This window comes from Sinohyriopsis cumingii, unplaced genomic scaffold (genome assembly GCF_028554795.1).
Source record: "Sinohyriopsis cumingii isolate HCF-2022 unplaced genomic scaffold, ASM2855479v2 utg005047l, whole genome shotgun sequence".
In the NCBI taxonomy this organism is placed as follows: Eukaryota; Metazoa; Mollusca; class Bivalvia; order Unionida; family Unionidae; genus Sinohyriopsis; species Sinohyriopsis cumingii.
This window is the reverse complement of record NW_028316880.1, coordinates 8,080-19,219: the sequence shown is the minus strand read 5'-3', so window position 1 is coordinate 19,219 and position 11,140 is coordinate 8,080. Positions and strand designations below refer to the sequence as shown.

Sequence of the window (11,140 nt, the reverse complement as noted above, 5' to 3'; positions counted from 1 at the left end):
AATACCTTGTGTGGAATTGATATTGGAAGTGAACACTTTGATTGTACTCTATTATATTCAGACACTATTATAGTGTCAATTCTTCATTTACCAGCATACATCAATGATGATGATATAAGTATGAAGCTCGGTGAATACGGAGTAGAACTTCTTTCTCCCATTCAACGCAGATATTATCCTGGAACTAGTGTGGCTGATGGGACTCGTTATGTCAAATGTAAATTTCCACAGCAGGTAAAATCCTTGCCTTACAGTCTGAAATTTCAGACTGTTAATGGTCAATAATACTTTAGAGTATTACATGATAATCAAGTTAAGGTATGTTCTAGATGTCTAGATCCGGGACATGTTATAAAAGACTGCCCTGATTTTGTATGCTACAAGTGTGGGGAGCAAGGCCATGTAGCAAAAAACTGCACAAGGCAAAGATGTGATAGTTGTGGAAGTTTTCCTCTTATGTGTACATGCAGGATATGCGACAAATGCCACAAAGAGGCGCAAACATGTATGTGTTACAGGGAGGCCATTGCAGGCATTCATTCGCAAGTTGATGATGATACGAGGGAAGACATATTGGAGTTACCGAGTGACGAAGATGATAAAGAAGAAATTGAGAATGAAAAAAAAGATAATGAGAGTGGATAAAGTGGGGAAGAAAAAGAAAGAAGTGGAGTTGATATGACCAATGTAGAAATAGAGGAAGTAAACAACAATCATACAATTGGAGATGGATCGGGGACAGATTCAGATGATGACAGGAAGATGGCTGCAGACGTTGTTGAAAGATCAAACGAATCACGTACATGTCAAGAAAACGGTACTAATATCGAAAATTTCAAAGTAGTACAAAGGAGAAGGAGAAGGTTTAATCCAGTACCTAACATGAAATTGAATAACATGCGACGAACACCTATTAAGAAATGATCAAACACTCAACATTTTTTAATACTTTCAATACACTCATCATAATCATGGCTTTAAATATTGTATCTCTAAATGTAAATGGCTTGCGTAATTTGAATAAACTAAAGTCTGTTTTAGAAATATTTAAAGAGAAAAGAGGCCATATTTTATTATTGCAAGAAACCTTTTGGGATGATGAGTTTGTTGAAAGTGTTAGAGAAAATGAGATTTGGAATGGTGACATATTTTATAGCAATGCAGACAATAGGAGGGCAGGTGTTGCTGTTTTAGTAGTGAGAGAATTGAGAAATCAGGTGACACAAGAAATTATTGAAAAGGGTAGGATTTTACATCTTAAAATAGCTATTGATGATAAAGTGATTGATTTAATCAATATTTATGCTCCAAATGTTGTGAAGGAAAGGTTTAACTTTTTCATGAAGCTAAATACATATTTACATAACAGTACTAGTGATAGCACTATCCTGGCTGGTGATTTTAATACAACTTTAGCAGGTATTGATCGACATAACAAAGCCTTACATATTGATGATGTAGCAGTGCGTGAACTTTATAAAATTATTCATGATAGGAATATTACCGATTTATGGAGATCACGAAATCCTAGTACTCGTAGTTTCTCCAGAAAACAAGTTGTACTAGGCGAAATGAAGCAGAGTAGAATAGATTATTTTTTGATTTCCTCAAAATTGCATTCCAATGTGCAAAATATTTATTATGCAGATACATCCTTTAGTGATCATTCTTTTGTATACCTTAAACTAAATACCTGCAAAGTGGAAACAGGGCCCGGATTATGGATACTAAACAACAATGTTCTTTTTGAGGAAAAATATGTACAAAGAGTGAAATCAATTCTTACCGAAGGAAAAACTGACGAAATGTATTTCAGGGAACCACTCATTTGGTGGGATAATGTAAAATACAAAATTAAAAAATTTTCCCAAGTATACTGTACAAGAAGAAATAAGGAAAGATTACAAGAATACTTTACATTGCAAAATAAATTAAAATCATTTTCAGAAAAAGTCGCAAATAAAGAATCATATGACATTAACAAATATGAAGAACTAAAACATCAGCTAAGTGACTATGAAACTGATTTTTGTCGGGGTGCTATTTTGAGATCTAAGGCGAAATGGGCAATTGAAAGCGATAGAAATACTAAATACTTTCTAAATCTTGAGAAATATCGACACAACAAAAATGTAATCAATGAATTGATTGATGATGATGGTGTAATTATTTCAAATACAAGCGGGATCTTAGATGAAATACATCAGTTTTATAGTCATTTATATTCTTCGGTAACTGTTGATGATAATTGTACTGATTCACTTTTAAATTTTGTAAACTGTTCTGTATCTGATGAGGATAAAGATATGTGTGATGCCATAATAACAGTTGATGAAATACATACAGCTATAAAAGGGATGGCTAAAAATAAAAGCCCCGGCCCGGACGGATTGACAGTAGAGTGGTATTGTAAATTTTATGATTGTATATATGATATTCTGTTGCACATCTTTCAGAGTGTTAAGAATGACAATATTATGTCGAGATCAATGAGATTTGGGGTTATATCACTTATTTATAAAAATAAGGGGGATAATAGAAGATTGCAAAATTGGCGTCCTATCAGTTTACTTAATGTAGATTATAAAATTTTGGCAAGGATTTTGTCTACACGTTTAAAAATGGTATTACCCAAAATTATTTCTCAAACTCAGACATGTTGTATAGTTGGGAGAGATATTGCTGATACTATAGTCACTGTAAGAGATATTATAGATATGGTTGAGAGAGACAATCTTGAGGGATATATCTTAAAAATTGATCAAGAAAAAGCGTTTGACAGAGTTTGCCACTCATATCTGATTTCTGTTTTACGAAAGTTCGGTTTTGGTGACAATTTTATTCAGTGGATAAAGATATTTTATAATGAAATTAAAAGTAGTGTTAAATGCAATGGTCATCTAACGAAACCCTTTTTAATTAAAAATTCAGTCAGACAAGGTTGTCCTATATCAGCAATGTTATATGTATTAGCAGCAGAACCCTTAGGACTCGCTATCAAAGCAAATTCCACTATCAAAGGTATTCCACTCCCACTATCTAGTAATACAAGTAAAGTTTTTCAACATGCAGATGATACAACCTTGACATTAGCGGACACACAATCCATTAATCAATCTTTTAATGTACTTGACTTGTATTGTAAAGGATCTGGTGCAAAGGTGAACAAGGAAAAGACAGAACTTCTGTGTATTGGATCTGGTAAACTTACTGATGATTATTGCAAACAATTACAAATTCAAATGTGTGATCAAGTCATCTTAATTTTGGGAGCTTATGTTGGAAAATGTGCAAAGTTATGTGAGCAACTGAACTGGAATGATAGATTGTCTAAAATTAAAAACTTATTGCAACTGTGGTCACAGAGATTTTTGACAATACAAGGAAAAGTAACAGTTGTTAATAACTTATTAGTTTCTAGAGTATTGTACATAGTGTCAGTTCAGCCTCTTCCTGATATGATTGCTGATGAATTGAAGCAATTATTTCTCAGATTTATCTGGTCAGGAAAGTCCCATTTGGTTCACTATTATACAATAATTGGTGATAAGCGAAATGGCGGACTACAGTTAACTGATATAAAGATGAAAATGTATGCATTCAGACTAAAATTTTTAAAAAGATACTTTGATGTGAATTGCCATGCTATGTGGAAAAATACCTTTGATCACTTTTTATCTACTGTCCTGAACATGAGGTTGACCAAAGAGTTGTTTCTCATGTCTTTAAATAAGCAACAATTGAATACCCTACCTATATTTTACAGAGAAATGTTTCATGCATGGGAAAAACTTAGAAATAATATCGATACAAATATTGATGTGAGGAATGTTTTTGAACAACCTCTCTTTTTAAATCCTAATATTACATGTGCTGGTAAAACGTTGTTTTTCGCAGAATTTATAGAAGCAGGAATTGTTCGTGTTCAGGATATTACATATGAATTTGTACCTGGAATACTACCTTATAGAGCTATTCAAGAAATGATATACAAATCAAATTCTGAGATCAAAACAGATAAGATAAAAAAAGACTATAATTGCATAATAGAAAGTATACCATTAGGCTGGAGAAATATTGTTGCAACAGAGTCAAAACCCACTGTAACCAATGGGAGAAATAATATGTTTCTCAGAGTTGATACAAAATTATATGACCTCTGTTTATGTACAACACAACTATTTTACAAGCTTTTATGTACGTTGATTTTTCAAGAACCAGCTTCTGTTTCCTTTTGGAGTAAGATATTTAGTTTGGAAAAGCATAAATACTGGAAATTGATACACCTACCTTTCAAGATCCCAGATTGTATAGATTTGGATTACAGAATAATGCACAATCGAATATTTACAAAAGAGAGACTAAAATACTATGGCAAAATTGATAATGACTTATGTCCAGTGTGCCAGTTGGAAACAGAGGATTTATTTCACATGTTTTTGAAATGTCCTGAATTAAGCTCTTTTAAGAATTATATTGTATATATAGTTGAGATTCTTTTTAAAAATTGTAGAGTTGGTGTTCTCAATAGCACTTCTTTTGAACAAATGCTCATGATAGGATATAACAAAGAAACAAAATTAGTAAATAGTTTTTTTTTGAACTACATTCTGAGCATTGCTCGATTGTGCATTTACAAAAGAAGAAACATTATGTCGTTATTAGGGAAACAAATAGACATCGAAAGATTGTTCCAATATTTGACTAGAAAATATATATTATATGCGTATCAACATTACAAAGACAAAAATCAGACTTTGATTACGAAGTATTTTGTAAAAGATAATCCTTTAATGAGAATAGAAGAGGATAAACTGTTTATTACATTGTAGAATCATTGTTTTGCACTATAGGATTACAAAATAAAATTTTAGAATCATTGTTCTGTAACATAGCTTAACAAAATAATATTGTAGAATCATTGTTTTGTAATATAGCATTACAAAATACTATTGTAGAACCATTATTTTGTAATATAGCATTACAAACTACTATGTACATACTGACTGTATACTTTTAACTTATATACTGTACAAAGCGTTTTTTAAATAAAGAAAGAAAAAAAAAAACCGGTTCTCGTCCGATCACCGAAGTTAAGCAACGTCGGGCCCGGTTAGTACTTGGATGGGTGACCGCCTGGGAATACCGGGTGCTGTAGACTCTAATTTTTTTTTTCTTTTATGACTAAAAACAGTTGAAGTTTTTCTTTCTTTCTTTTATTGTAACTAAATTTACTTTCTTCAATATAAACAATAAATAGAGCAATTTCTCGAAAAAAAAAACAAAAAAAAAAAAACGTCGTGCTAATAACGCGAAGGTCGTGGGTTCGATCCCCCCTGTGGCCAATAGTTTTTATTTTCGTTACTATTTTCCTCTCTATTTCTTTATTTACCTTTATCTTCTTCTCCTTCTCTGTCATTTCTATTCTGGAGCAACGAGATGAAGTCTGTACTATTATTTTTTAAAAGTTTAACAATTCAATATCAAAACTTTATGTTCCCAAAATCATGATTCAATATACGTTATATTTGAGATCTAGAGGGTGAAGTGAAAGATCCATAATCAGCTGAAGCACACTTTGGTATGAGTCTTATCTTCGTTATAGCAGTTAGCACGAGGAGTAATTTATAAGTTTACCTTAAACCTAATATAGAAAGCTGTAAGTTAGAACTTTAGGCAAAGATGAAAATAAATAATAAACATATTTTGGGGTATTGCACAATAATCAAGTAAAGGTGTGTTCTCGATGTCTAGATCCGAGCCATCTTATGAAAAGGTGACTGGATTTTGTGTGCTATAAGTGTGGGGAGAAGGGCCATGTAGCTAAGAATTGCAAAAGGCAAAGATTTGACAGTTGTGGAAGTTTTCCTTTATGTGTCAATGGGGGATATGCGACAAATCCCACAAAGATGCCCAAACATGTACATGTTACAGAGAGGACATTGTGGAAGTGAATCCGCAGGTTGGTGATACTGCGAGGGAGGAACAATCATTGGAGTTACAGCTTGCCGAAGATGATGAAGAAGACGTTGAGAATTAAATACAGGATAATTATAGTGAAGAAAGAGTGGAGGAAACTGTGGGAAGCAGAGTTGTTAAGACCGATCAAGAACTAGAAACGGAGGAAGAACGAAACAACAGGCGTACTGTTAGTGATAGATCGGTGACGGATCCAGGAAGTGATGACAGTAGGATGGTAGTTGAAGTCGCTTTTGAAAGGCAAACGATGTTCAGAGTTTTCAGGTAAACGGAAATGGAAATAACAGTACTGATATAGACACTTTCAAAGTCATACACAGTTGGAGAAGACGGTTTAATCCAGTACCTAGACTGAAAACGAATAGCATGCGTCTCAAATCCATTAAATAATTTCTAGTATTCATGGAAATGATAAAACATGCGACATAATTTAATACTTTAAACACACTAATCATTATAATGGCCTTATATATTGTATCTCTAATTGTAAACGGCATGCTAGATTTGAATAAGCGAAAGTCTGTTTTAGAAATATTTCTAAAAAATAAGAGGCCATATTTTATTATTGCAAGAAGCCTTTTGGGATGATGAGTTTACTGAATGTATCACAGAAAATGAGATTTGTAATGGTGACATATTTGATAGCAATGCCGTCATTAGGAGGGCTGGTGTTGATGTTTTAGTAGTGAGAGAGTTGAAAAATCAAGTGGCACATGAAATGTTTCATAAGGGTAGAATTTTATATTTAAAATAGATCATGATGAAGAGTGGTTGATTTCATCAATATTTATGCTACAAATCTTGTGCGAGTAAGGTATACCTTTTAATGAGATCAAACACATATTTGCATAACAATACTAGCGATAGCACTATCTTGGTTGGTGAGTTCAATAACGCTTTATCTGGAATTGATCGACATAACAAAACCCTAACAGGGCTTTCTAAAATTAGTTATGATAGAAATACAAAACGACACACATTGTCGCATTTAACCTACTCGACACACTATTGACATTCGGTCCCAGACTATTTGGAATCAGGTCTCAATTAGTACTTCGAGTTCAGTACCCACCATTGTAGTTCTAGCAGTTTTCGTCTATTTTCAGTACATTTTTTCCTCTCATTTTGGTGGGGATAGAAGAGTTATATATATGCATTTCTTGTAGGGATTTAAAGGTAATTGTTTATTCTGAAGAATATGAGTTCTAGGTGTGGTTTTCTCTTTGTATTTTGGCGACAGTGACTAGTGTCTTATAAGACTTTGGTGATGGTCCTGAAGTGAAATATGTGTTCTATTTACATGCTGCTCTGTTGACAGGCCAGCCATTCAAACAAATGCAGGTCAACCTTTGACAAGAACTTCACCGTGATATCATCTTTGACGGTATCTTAAATTAACATATGATTGTATTGATTGTCACACAGTGGAAAGGTCAGTATTGAGAAACAAATGTAGTGAATATATAGCAAAATAAATTGTATTCTCTGTCCACGTTGCTGTAAAGGACAAACTGTGCCTCAGCCAACAAAGGCGACACACTATTTGCATCCAGTTCCAGACTGTGCATCTAACTTATTTAGCATTGAACTCTATAACGCAAACCTGCGCATGGTTCCAAAATTTGACTGGATGCACAACATCATTACCACTTCGGTGCGTCAAAACGAACAAATTTGGAAAACTATTAACTTACTTTTCTGTGCAAGATTAGTTTGGAAAATGGGCTTATTTGAGTTAGAGGTTATGCGAACTATGATAAATTGAATGTTTATGCTGCCGAGTGGTCTAAAGCGCTGTCCGTCACGGATCACTGCCATCTCACCTCTGTCTGCGTGGGTTCGAGTCTCGGGCTCGGCAAATGTGGATACGTGAGAAAGCTTGCCGGTAGCTTCTCGTGGGTCGGTGGTTCTTTCCGGGGTTTTCCCGGTTCTTCCTCCACCATTAATACTGGCCGACATGTATAGCCTATCTTGTGCTGAAAAATGGCGTTAAACCCTATAACAACAACAACAATATTTATGCTGATTTTCACAAGCCATTGACCATCAAATATATGGTCTGCATATTTTAAAATATTATATTTCATTATTTTGACAACTAAATTTTGTGAGAAAACACATACAAGCCTGGACGTTGTATAATAAGATGTTTTGGCTTTTATAATTGTTTTGTTTTGTGCTTTTATAATCTAAATAAGAACGGTTGTCGTGAACACACCATTTCTTGACACTACAATACATTGGAGACATCTAGTAGCTGAAGAAGGCGTGAGCTGTCCATATATTCCTTTTTATTTGGTCTTTACCCTTGATGCGTTACAGTATGACAGTGGAGATCTGATTTTAATCATGCTGAGTTAGGCTTGTCTCTTTTTCTTTCTTGACGATAAATTTACTCTTACTATTATTGTTAATATTATCATTATTAAAACTGCTAGGAGTAGCAGTAGTTTATATGTTAGTTCCAGTAGTAGGTAATTATTTACTGGTCAATTTGAATCGATCAGGGCTTTAGGGCGGGATGCTTGATAGTAAATATGCTAGAGCTGAATTTGCATCAGATAACTCCTGAAAGCGTAGTCAACATGATAAAACCTTGCCTATTAGCTTCGTGATCTGTAGATTTCCCACCATGAGGCACACTAGTTTCTGGATACTGTAGGCATGTCTACTTCATTTGTTTCATAATTATCATCATGGTTGCCTGTCGTTTCGCCAAATATTACAGATTGCTTAGCGATTGCTGCTGTTATATTTCTTATCACGTTATACGTTATAGTGTGTTCTAAGTAAAAATGAACTTGATGAACTTTGGTAAATTATTATTTTAACTTACCATACTGACAATGTTCATTTCCCAATCAATTGGTAATAAGAATGCACATTCATAGAAATCAGTATAGAGTATAGCAACTGTTTAACCTCAACAATTTTTGCTGAAATCATATTGTTAAACTGTATATTGAAGTGTCCAAGAGGATAGTAAGATATATTTTTTTTTTGTAATTTCCGAATTATACATTTTACATTGCTTCAATAGATTTTACAATGATAACACACACGTTGACCATGCGAAGTCCCTGGTTTCGATCGCCCCTTTGGCCATACTTATTTTATTTTCTCATACGTCTCTTTCATTTCATTTCTGCAGCACAAATTTCAATTTCCATTTGTAAAGGCACAAAATCTGTACCTAGTTATCTCCTAAAACTATATTATTCAATTCTAAAAGCTGCGTTAGTCTGCTACCCAAAACCTGATTCAGTGGACCATGTAAGATATATATGAGACCTGCAAGTGGAAGTGAGACATCCACGACTAACCAAGAGCCACCTTGGTATGCGTCTTATCTTCGTTCTCTCCAAAAGCTCGAGGAGTAATTTATGACTTTACTTAAAACAACACGCAGTGTGTTAACGTTAGCACATTCGGCAATTATGAAAAGACCAATATTTGTTATAATATGGGAGTTATGCATTTTACATTATTTCCATATATTTTATACTATTAACATACACGTTGGCAATGCTTTTACGTACCCTAATTGTGTGGTTCCTTTTGCTAATCATTCATTGTGTGAAAGTATGTACTCCATCTGTATTTCTAGATTGTGTAGGAGGATTTTGATTAGCAAGTGGCCGCATAGCTCAGTTGGTTAGAGCGTCGTGCTAATAACGCGAAGGTCGTGGGTTCGATTCCCCCCTGTGGCCAATAGTTTTTATTTTCGTTACTATTTTCCTCTCTATTTCTTTATTTACCTTTATCTTCTTCTCCTTCTCTGTCATTTCTATTCTGGAGCAACGAGATGAAGTCTGTACTATTATTTTTTAAAAGTTTAACAATTCAATGGGACTTCCGGTTATGACATCAGAAGGAAAACACGTTTGATGATCGCTCCGTGAATTTTCCAGTTTTTTTCCTTTAATAGACATTTTTGCTGTTTTAATTTGTTACAGGTACGTTGATAAGATTTGTGTGATCGCATTCATATATAAGTGAGATATATTTTGAGTGTGTGGATAACTTTATCCACCACACAATATATTATTTTCTGTGACAATGAATACAAAGCCTGCTCGTGCTGCACGTGCAGCACAAGGAGCTGACTCACACTCTAATGACACCAGTGGAATAGCTAACAATAAGAATGGCATGTCGAGTAACATTGATAGACAGACAGGAGCTTCTCGTCGTTTTGGGAAAGAATGTACCGTGGTGATTGATGTAAAGGATGTGAAGAAAATAAAGGCACGTGATATTGTTAGAAGTGTAGAAGAATTAACCGGAGATATGTCGGTCTATGCAGTTGTGCCCAAAGGTGCAAATTTGTATGAGTCACACTACCGAGCAAGGAAGTAGCATATAATACCTTGTGTGGAATTGATATTGGAAGTGAACACTTTGATTGTACTCTATTATATTCAGACACTATTATAGTGTCAATTCTTCATTTACCAGCATACATCAATGATGATGATATAAGTATGAAGCTCGGTGAATACGGAGTAGAACTTCTTTCTCCCATTCAACGCAGATATTATCCTGGAACTAGTGTGGCTGATGGGACTCGTTATGTCAAATGTAAATTTCCACAGCAGGTAAAATCCTTGCCTTACAGTCTGAAATTTCAGACTGTTAATGGTCAATAATACTTTAGAGTATTACATGATAATCAAGTTAAGGTATGTTCTAGATGTCTAGATCCGGGACATGTTATAAAAGACTGCCCTGATTTTGTATGCTACAAGTGTGGGGAGCAAGGCCATGTAGCAAAAAACTGCACAAGGCAAAGATGTGATAGTTGTGGAAGTTTTCCTCTTATGTGTACATGCAGGATATGCGACAAATGCCACAAAGAGGCGCAAACATGTATGTGTTACAGGGAGGCCATTGCAGGCATTCATTCGCAAGTTGATGATGATACGAGGGAAGACATATTGGAGTTACCGAGTGACGAAGATGATAAAGAAGAAATTGAGAATGAAAAAAAAGATAATGAGAGTGGATAAAGTGGGGAAGAAAAAGAAAGAAGTGGAGTTGATATGACCAATGTAGAAATAGAGGAAGTAAACAACAATCATACAATTGGAGATGGATCGGGGACAGATTCAGATGATGACAGGAAGATGGCTGCAGACGTTGTTGAAAGATCAAACGAATC

At 34.4% G+C, this 11,140-nt stretch overlaps 1 non-coding gene across 1 annotated transcript; it reads left to right on the top strand.

The window, feature by feature from the left end:
- Positions 1 to 9,615: 9,615 nt before the first annotated feature.
- Trnai-aau (transfer RNA isoleucine (anticodon AAU)) lies at positions 9,616 to 9,690 on the top strand. The gene has a single exon. It is a non-coding gene; the product is annotated as a tRNA-Ile (tRNA).
- The last annotated feature ends 1,450 nt before the right edge of the window (positions 9,691 to 11,140 follow it).